The sequence below is a fragment of the Podarcis liolepis genome, assembly GCF_965112155.1.
Source record: "Podarcis liolepis genome assembly, chromosome: 3".
Taxonomy (NCBI): Eukaryota; Metazoa; Chordata; class Lepidosauria; order Squamata; family Lacertidae; genus Podarcis; species Podarcis liolepis.
Window position 1 is genome coordinate 118,139,230 of NC_139557.1, and position 7,995 is coordinate 118,147,224.

Genomic DNA, 7,995 nt, shown 5'->3' on the forward strand with positions numbered 1-7,995 from the left:
GGCATTCAAAATGACATATAAACATAAGTAGAGCCCTGTTGACAAACCTAGACAGCATCTTAAAAAGTAGAGACATCACCTTGCCAACAAAGGTCCGTATAGTAAAAGCTGTGGTTTTCCCAGTAGTGATGTATGGAAGTGAAAGCTGGACCATAAAGAAGGCTGATCGCTGAAGAATTGATGCTTTTGAATTATGGTGCTGGAGGAGACTCTTGAGAGTCCCATGGACTGCAAGAAGATCACACCTCTCCATTCTGAATGAAATCAGCCCTGAGTGCTCACTGGAAGGACAGATCGTGAAGCTGAGGCTCCAATACTTTGGCCACCTCATGAGAAGAGAAGACTCCCTGGAAAAGACCCTGATGTTGGGAAAGATGGAGGACACAAGGAGAAGGGGACGACAGAGGACGAGATGATTGGATAGTGTTCTCGAAGCTACCAGCATGAGTTTGACCAAACTGCGGGAGGCAGTGGAAGACAGGAGTGCCTGGGTTGCTCTGGTCCAGGGGGTCATGAAGAGTCAGACACGACTAAACGACTAAACAACAGAGCCCTGTTGGATCAGGCCAATGACTCTTGCCCAGCACCCTGATCTCACAGTGGCCACCCAGATGCCTGTGGGAAGCCTTCAAGTATGACATGAGTACAAGCCCTCTCCTCTCCTGTAATTTGCAAGTGATATTCAAAAGCATCACTGCCTCCAACTGTGGATAAGTCCCTGACATCTCTAGGTAGGGCTAGGATTTTCCCTACACGAAGCCCTAGAGAGCTGTTGCCAATCAGTGTGGACAATACTGAGCTAGATGGATCAATGGTGCAAGGCAGTTCCCCATGAGGTATAATATTGGCCCTTTCATCAGTATTGTGACACGTATTTACCTTAACCTCCTTCCTAATTACCCTCTGGCTTCCCATCTGTCAACCTGTTTCCTCACCATCACATGGCTGACTCATCCTGTTCCAATTCTACTAGTTGCCATTCAGATACTTGAAAAGAGCTGCTTTGTTTTTCCTATGTCTTACGCTTATGCAGTTTAAAGATGTTTGTTCTTAAGAGATGCCCTTGAAAACCTGGCCTTCTTCCTCTGAACACACTGCCATTTAACAAAAGGGCACCCAAAAAAAGGACCTACTTTATTGCCATTCAGGATTTGAATGCAGCCTGAGATGATGTGTCAGCTGCCTGATGGGGAGATGAGGAGGCCAGCAGATGGGGAGCAAAGGGGTTATTAGCAACAGCAACAGGGCAAATACAATTATTTCAACTCCAAAGAAAAGGCCTGCGGACTGGGGGCAACATCAAAGAGACTCTTGTCATTAAGAATCAAGTAATTTCAGGTTCCCTATGTGGCCTTATCTTGCCCCCTTCCCTTCATTGACTTCAAAGTCAATGAAATGCGGTCCATTAGGGCAGCCTTCTTGGCTTCCAACCTGTATATATAGACATGATCTCTGTCGAGGCCTCACCATTGCTAGTCCATCCTTGGGATTCCTTGCAGTGGCACCAACAACTTTTCTAAGAGCCATGAAGTTTGTCTGTCTTTTCTTTGCATTGGTCTTCCTTTACAGTGCCCAGGCTGATGAAGCAGATCTGGCCAAAATGGAGAAGCAAGAGGGAGAGGACTTGAAAGACTTCCTCCCGGGGGAAGACCATGCTGGTGACGATCAAGGTTTGCAGGATGAAGGTAATTGTTATGTACATGGAAGATGATCTCCTACACCTTCCATGGTGGACAGGTTATGGATTTCACTGGAGTGCAGGGATTCACTCTTCCACTGAAATCTCTTAAAATGCTTCTCTTTGGCTGGAACATGCCCTGATTTTGGTTATGCATGCTCTTGTCAGCATCACCATTCGTGATAGAGATATGCTGGCTCTGTGGTGGACAATTGTCTCTACATACTCTTAGATAGGATTGTCTTTGCATTACATCAAGTCACCGATATTCTAGATGAATGGTTGAGTGTGAAATGTACTTCACAGTAGCCAAGAAGTTGCAGAACCTCAAGCATGAGAATTTCTAGCACGACCTGTTGTGGTTGGTAATGCCCACACTGTAGATTTTCAACTAGACATCAGAGGCATGTATTAGGATAAAGTGTGCCTTTATGAGGATGAGGATTAGGAGAATGAGGATTATGAGCATGATCATATTGTTGTTGTTGTTGTTAATCACATAAATGCATTTTGTTGTGTAAAATCATTTACAGCAGTGTTTACATTAAGCAAAACTGCATGCAAAATCCCAAAACTTATTTAATCATAACCCACGGTGACTTACAAAAATACAGAAATATTTAAGATTAATATAAAATATATGCATCATACAGAGTCTATAACCAGAGAGCCAACAACAGTGAAGCCATATCATATTGAAAACAGGAAATCCATAAAAGATAACAGGCAATGAGCAATAAATGAATAAAGGTGGAGAAGCATTAAAGCAGCTCATCACGTGCTACCAGATGCCTGAGAACAGAGGAAAGTTGCAAACAGATACAAAAAAGAGTAACTAGGAGTAAAACGCTGAGGATTCTTCAGAAGGAATATCCCCCTCCTCCTCCTCTCTCTGTTGAGCTCTACAGGGATTGCAGGAGGATAAAGCTGACAGGTAGTTGTGAGTAAGAGGGCTGGTAGGTGGGGGCTGCCTGGAGGAAAACTCATGTTGGTAGGGGAGTGCCCCATTCACCCCAATGGACCAGCCATCACTGAACTGCTCTTATCATCAAGATGCTCCTCCTACTGTTCAGCTGAAATCAGCCCTGATCTTAAGCCCATGGGGTGTTTGGTCATTTCTGTGTCTCACAGCCCTTCAAGTATTTTGAAGAATGTTTCCCTCCTCTTTTATATCCAGACTCTGGGCCAAAGGCTTCTACACGACTTGCGGTCGTCGGCTGCTATGGCAACAGAGGATATTGCCTGCCACGGGGCTACAGGTGCCATAATGGCTTGAAGTGGGAGGAGAAATATAACAATTGTCCATATCGCAATGTTCTGCTGTGCTGTGTGCGCTGAGGCAAGAGATGGTGAAGTTCCAAGAAACTCCTACATAGAGGTTTTTACAACCATGAGGAAGAATGAGCCAGTCTGCTCCTTTCAAATAAAGCATTGGTTAATTGATTCCACTCCTTTCAGAAAACCATTGGATAATTTGTCACTATCCCTTCAATAAATCTGATTAACTACATCCACCCACCACTCAAGTTCTTATTCTTTATGTTTTTCTCTTTTTGTATATGTGCATGATTGGGGAATCTGGAATCCTAATGTATTATTGTTATTAATTAATTTTTAAATTATCCTTTGGTTGGGGCAAGTTTTCCATGAAGGTTGGCTTAAACTGACACATCCTTTTGCATGCTTACTCAGAAGGAAGTCCCATTATGTCTACTGGGGTTTACTCCCAGGAAATTGCGGAGGTAGGAGTATTGCTCTGCATGCCTTGTTTCAATCCCTGACATCTTGAGGTGGGGCTGGAAATAATCCTTGTTTGAAATCCTGGAAAGCTACTGTTAGTTAGTGTGGGATTCCTGAGATGGACTGACCAGTGGTCTGATCCCATATCAATTGGCTTTCTATATTTCCAAGTGAATGTAGAATGTAGAAATGCAGTGCAAAACCTTTTCCCATGAGGTTCCTATCTCCTAACTTTGAGGAAAAACACATGAGGCACCACCTGTTTTTAACTCTCAGAAGGCAGAGCTAAAATCCAAAAGAGTTATAGCGTTTGCTCATAATGTACACAGAAATGTGGACAGGGTGGCACTAGATAGAACTGGATAGAAATGGCTTCTGGTTCAGCATACAGGTTTGATGGGGTCAATTGCACATCACATGTCAGGGGCTGAAGGAAGGGAAGGATGCATGCCGGCATCCGATGAATTCCCACCGAGATCTCTTAATGGAGGCCCCATTTGGACAGCTGACACCAGGAATGGGGCCATTACTGCGCTGTAGGATGACTTCCTCTTTACTGTACAAAAGTTTGAATTGCTACCCAGTTCTCAAACGATAAGGGGTGGAGGGAGACTGTCTGGACGATAAATAATGACCCAAATTCCATCAGTTGAAGTTGACAAGTGTCATGTGTTGAGAGCCTGCCCCCCCCTCCCTTCAGTAACTTCACAGATAAGAATTAATGAGGGATTTGGGTGGTGCTGTGGGTTAAACCACAGAGCCTAGGACTTGCCGATCAGAAGGTTGGTGGTTTGAATCCCCGCGACGGGTTGAGCTCCCGTTGCTCGGTCCCTGCTCCTGCCAACCTAGCAGTTTGAAAGCACAGCAAAGTGCAGGTAGATAAATAGGTACCGCTCCGGTGGGAAGGTAAACAGCGTTTCCGTGCGCTGCTCTGGTTCGCCAGAAGAGGCACAGCCATGCTGGCCACATGACCCAGAAGCTTTATGCCGGCTCCCTTGGCCAGTAAAATGAGATGAGCGCTGCAACCCCAGAGTTGGCCATGACTGTACCTAATGGTCAGGGGTCCCTTTGCCTTTACCTTTATATTTTATAGTCCCTTTTTCTTCAGGCATCAGGTTGCAAGCAAAAATCTACATCCCTCCCCAAGGAAAGCAGTTGCCTACTCTAATCATCCCCCTTCCGTCTTCCGCAACAGCCAAGGCGCTAACTGGAAGCTCCTCCTCCTCTCTGCATCTTTTGTTCTCTGAACAGTCAGACCGCCTAGTTTGTGGGGAGGGAGGGTCCCACACACGCTCTAATACCGTCTCTGCTCTCAGTCTGCTTTCTTCAAACATCTTCTTATGCATCTCTATCTTTCATATTTGCTTCCCAGCTTGCCTGAACCACCATCTCAAGTGGGGAGGTCTGATGGAGGAGCATGTTTTGATGGATGCAGTTACTGCCTTCCTCTATGGATGCAACTTCAGAGCACCTGTACAGGGAGATTGGCTAATCAGAGCTTCAAAGAGCAGGAAAGTATGAGGGAGTCAGAAAGAGGATGGCAGTTCAATGAAGGATTGAGTAAACTGCAAACAGAAATGGTTTCAAAATGGTTCCAAGTGGTTTCAAGGGTCATTATAGCAGAGTTTCAACAATGCTGGTGGCAATCTCAGAGATGCAACACAATTCCCCCTTGTCATTTCCTCATCCTTTTGCCAGAATGGGAATAACTGTATAAATATCAGTGATCTGGAGTAAGGCATTCAAAGCTTCTCCAACTGTCCTTTCCTTGAGCCTTTGGGTTCCATTGGTGCTGAGATTGTGGGCACCATGTGATGGTGAAGGACCTTTGTATCCTCCACCTTGCTGCCAGCATTGTGCTATTCACTCTGCAGCTTTCTCTTTGAAGCTCTGATTAGCCAATCTCTGAAATTGCTCTTGTCTCCTTCTTGGACAATGATAGCAATATTATTATTATTAATAGAACTCAGTGGAGCCATCCAATGAAGCTCAACTTGGGTGCTTCCCTGGGATTTTCCACTTCTCCCATGCTTTCTAGACATGGATCCAAGCAGTTTTGCCTTTGCTCCACTACTCCCCCTCCCAAAAAACCTAAACCCTTGCTCTTGAAAGCTAAATCAGAACAAACAACAATCTGTTGGAAATTGCCCTTTGTTTTGATTCAGCGCTAAACCATGAGTTTCCCCAGGGGGAAGCAATGGGGCGAATGGAAGTGTGGAAGAGCCCTTAAATTGAAATTAACTGCCCTCTGCAGTGCATAGCAGTAAAGCATGGAAATTGCTCCCACAAGAGGCAGTGATGGCCACCAAATTGGATGTCTTTAAAAGAGGATTAGATAAAGTCTTGGAGGAGAAGGAGGCTATCAATAGCTACTAACCCTGGTGACTATGCTTTCCCAAGGACTCTCCAAAATCTGGAGTTGGCACTGGGTGGCATTCATAGCAGCAAAGTGGGAGACCAGGAGATGGAAAGGAAGACGTACTGAACTAAGCATTCAGTAGGGACACGGGTGGTGCTGTGGTCTAAACCACTGAGCCTCTTGGGTTTGCTGATTGGAAGGTTGGCTGTTTGAATCCCCATGACAGAGTGAGCTTCCATTGCTCTGCCCCAGATCCTGCCAACCTAGCAGTTCAAAAGCACGCCAGTGCAAGTAGATAAATAGGTACCACTGCAGCAGGAAGGTAAACGGCATTTCCATGCGCTCTGGTTTCCGTCACAGTGTTCCGTTGTGCCAGAAGTGATTTAGTCATGCTGGCCCCATGACCTGGAAAGCTGTCTGTGGACAAATGCCGGCTCCCTTGGCTTGAAAGTGAGATGACCGCTGCAACCCCATAGTCACCTTTGACTGGACTTAACTGTCCATGGGTCCTTTACCTTTACCTTTTTTACGTGCCTTGACTGTGGGAAGCAGTGGGAGGCAGCATTTCTGAATACCAGTTGCTGGGAACTACAGAGGGGAGAGCATTGCTGTGCCCAGGTCCTGCTTACAAGCTTCTTATTGGTTTTTCTGGTTGGCCGCTGTGAGAACAGGATGCTGGACCAGACTGGCTTCTCTCAGAACAAAGAGGAGAACAAATTTCTGTGCTTTGTGGTGCATGACTTCTATTCCTGTGCATTCTTCAGGAGCTTGAAAAGCTTGCAAATCCTTTAATTTAAGAAACACCTTGTTCTGAATCTGAACTTAGAAACCATCTTCAAAGACATTATATGACATAAACATCTTATCTTTATGTCTCAGGCTTTCAGTCTGTCCAGTATAGGGTTGTTGTGTGTCGAGGTCCCCAAGACACCCCCCAATAAAACACAATTGACACATGATTTTAGTTTAAGGTTTTTGGCATAATTTTGGCCAGAACTTTATTAAAATTACAAGCAATGTGAGTGGCTGCTTAGGCATTGGTTGCGACTATCTGACCCCGCACAGGGACAGACTGACATTTGCACGCCCGCAAAGTGAGAAAGGGAAAACATTTTGGAGAGAGAGACAGAACTGGAAACCATGTCTCACCCCTCCCCAAATGCTCCCAGGGGATCTTGCGTGGCCCTAGCCCCTTGACAGGGGTTTGGACAAAAGCATGGCAAGCTAAATCTAAGTAAGTAAGTAGCTAAGGAACTAAATGAGTGCAAGAACCCTCTCCCAGTCACTGTCATTCAGAGGCATACAAAAGGTAAGAGGAACATTGATCTTGCAGTGAAGTAGAACTGAGTAATCTGAGCTGTTATTCAAGTTGCTTACATACTCAAATTCCAGCTGTGTTTCGGTTAGCGATAATTCCCGTAAGATGCCTTTGTACCAAGCCATAAGGAAGTTGTTGGCAAGTTCATTGAATGATAAGGGTGTTTGGTTAACTCTATTCTTTCTTTTTCTTTTTTTGAAGTAATGCATATTTGTTTTTGTACAAGCGGGCAAGATAATGTTACCCTGTGGCCGCTTGCTATACAAGGAAAGAGAAATGTGCAGGTATAGCAGCCTGGGGGACCTTGTTTGCAAGAAGAACGAAAATTCAGAATGGGGTGGATTAATTGCCGTGTCCAGTTGCCAACAACATGCTTTTGGATCGATCAATCGATGTTGAAAGGTTATCTTAAATTTTATCATTCCGGGTTGTGCAAAGTTCAAGGAGAGTTATAGAATATTGACACAGAAGGCCAAGCAAGCTACTGCTTATTTAGCTGACCGCTTTGGTGTTCCAACTGTGGCCAGACAGGTCTAAGAGGATGACCTTAAGAATCATCTTAAGAACATCATAGGAGTTCTGCTGGACCAAGCCAAAGGCTTGTGAAGTCCAGCATCCTTTTCTTGCAGCGTAAAGGAAGACCACAAGCAGGATTTGAATGCAACAATGCTTTGCCCAGATTCAGAGAAACTCATATTCAGAGACATTCTGCCTCTGCCTGTGCAGATAGAACTAATAGCCTTACCCTACATGAATTTCTCTAATTCTCTTGCATAACCATCCGCGCTGGTGGTCATCATTGCATCTTTACAATGTGAATAAGTATTTTCTTTTTTCTGTCTTGAATCTTGCCTGAATTCTAGCACGATGCAGAAGATTCCTCCTCATCCATTTTCTCCA

The 7,995-nt window shown here is 44.9% G+C and overlaps 1 long non-coding RNA gene across 1 annotated transcript; it reads left to right on the forward strand.

Moving 5' to 3' along the window:
- The first annotated feature begins 1,353 nt into the window (after positions 1–1,353).
- On the forward strand, positions 1,354–3,192 carry LOC310702408. The gene is made up of 2 exons (XR_014523496.1): positions 1,354–1,685; positions 2,856–3,192. It is a non-coding gene; the product is annotated as an uncharacterized lncRNA (long non-coding RNA).
- Positions 3,193–7,995: the final 4,803 nt, after the last annotated feature.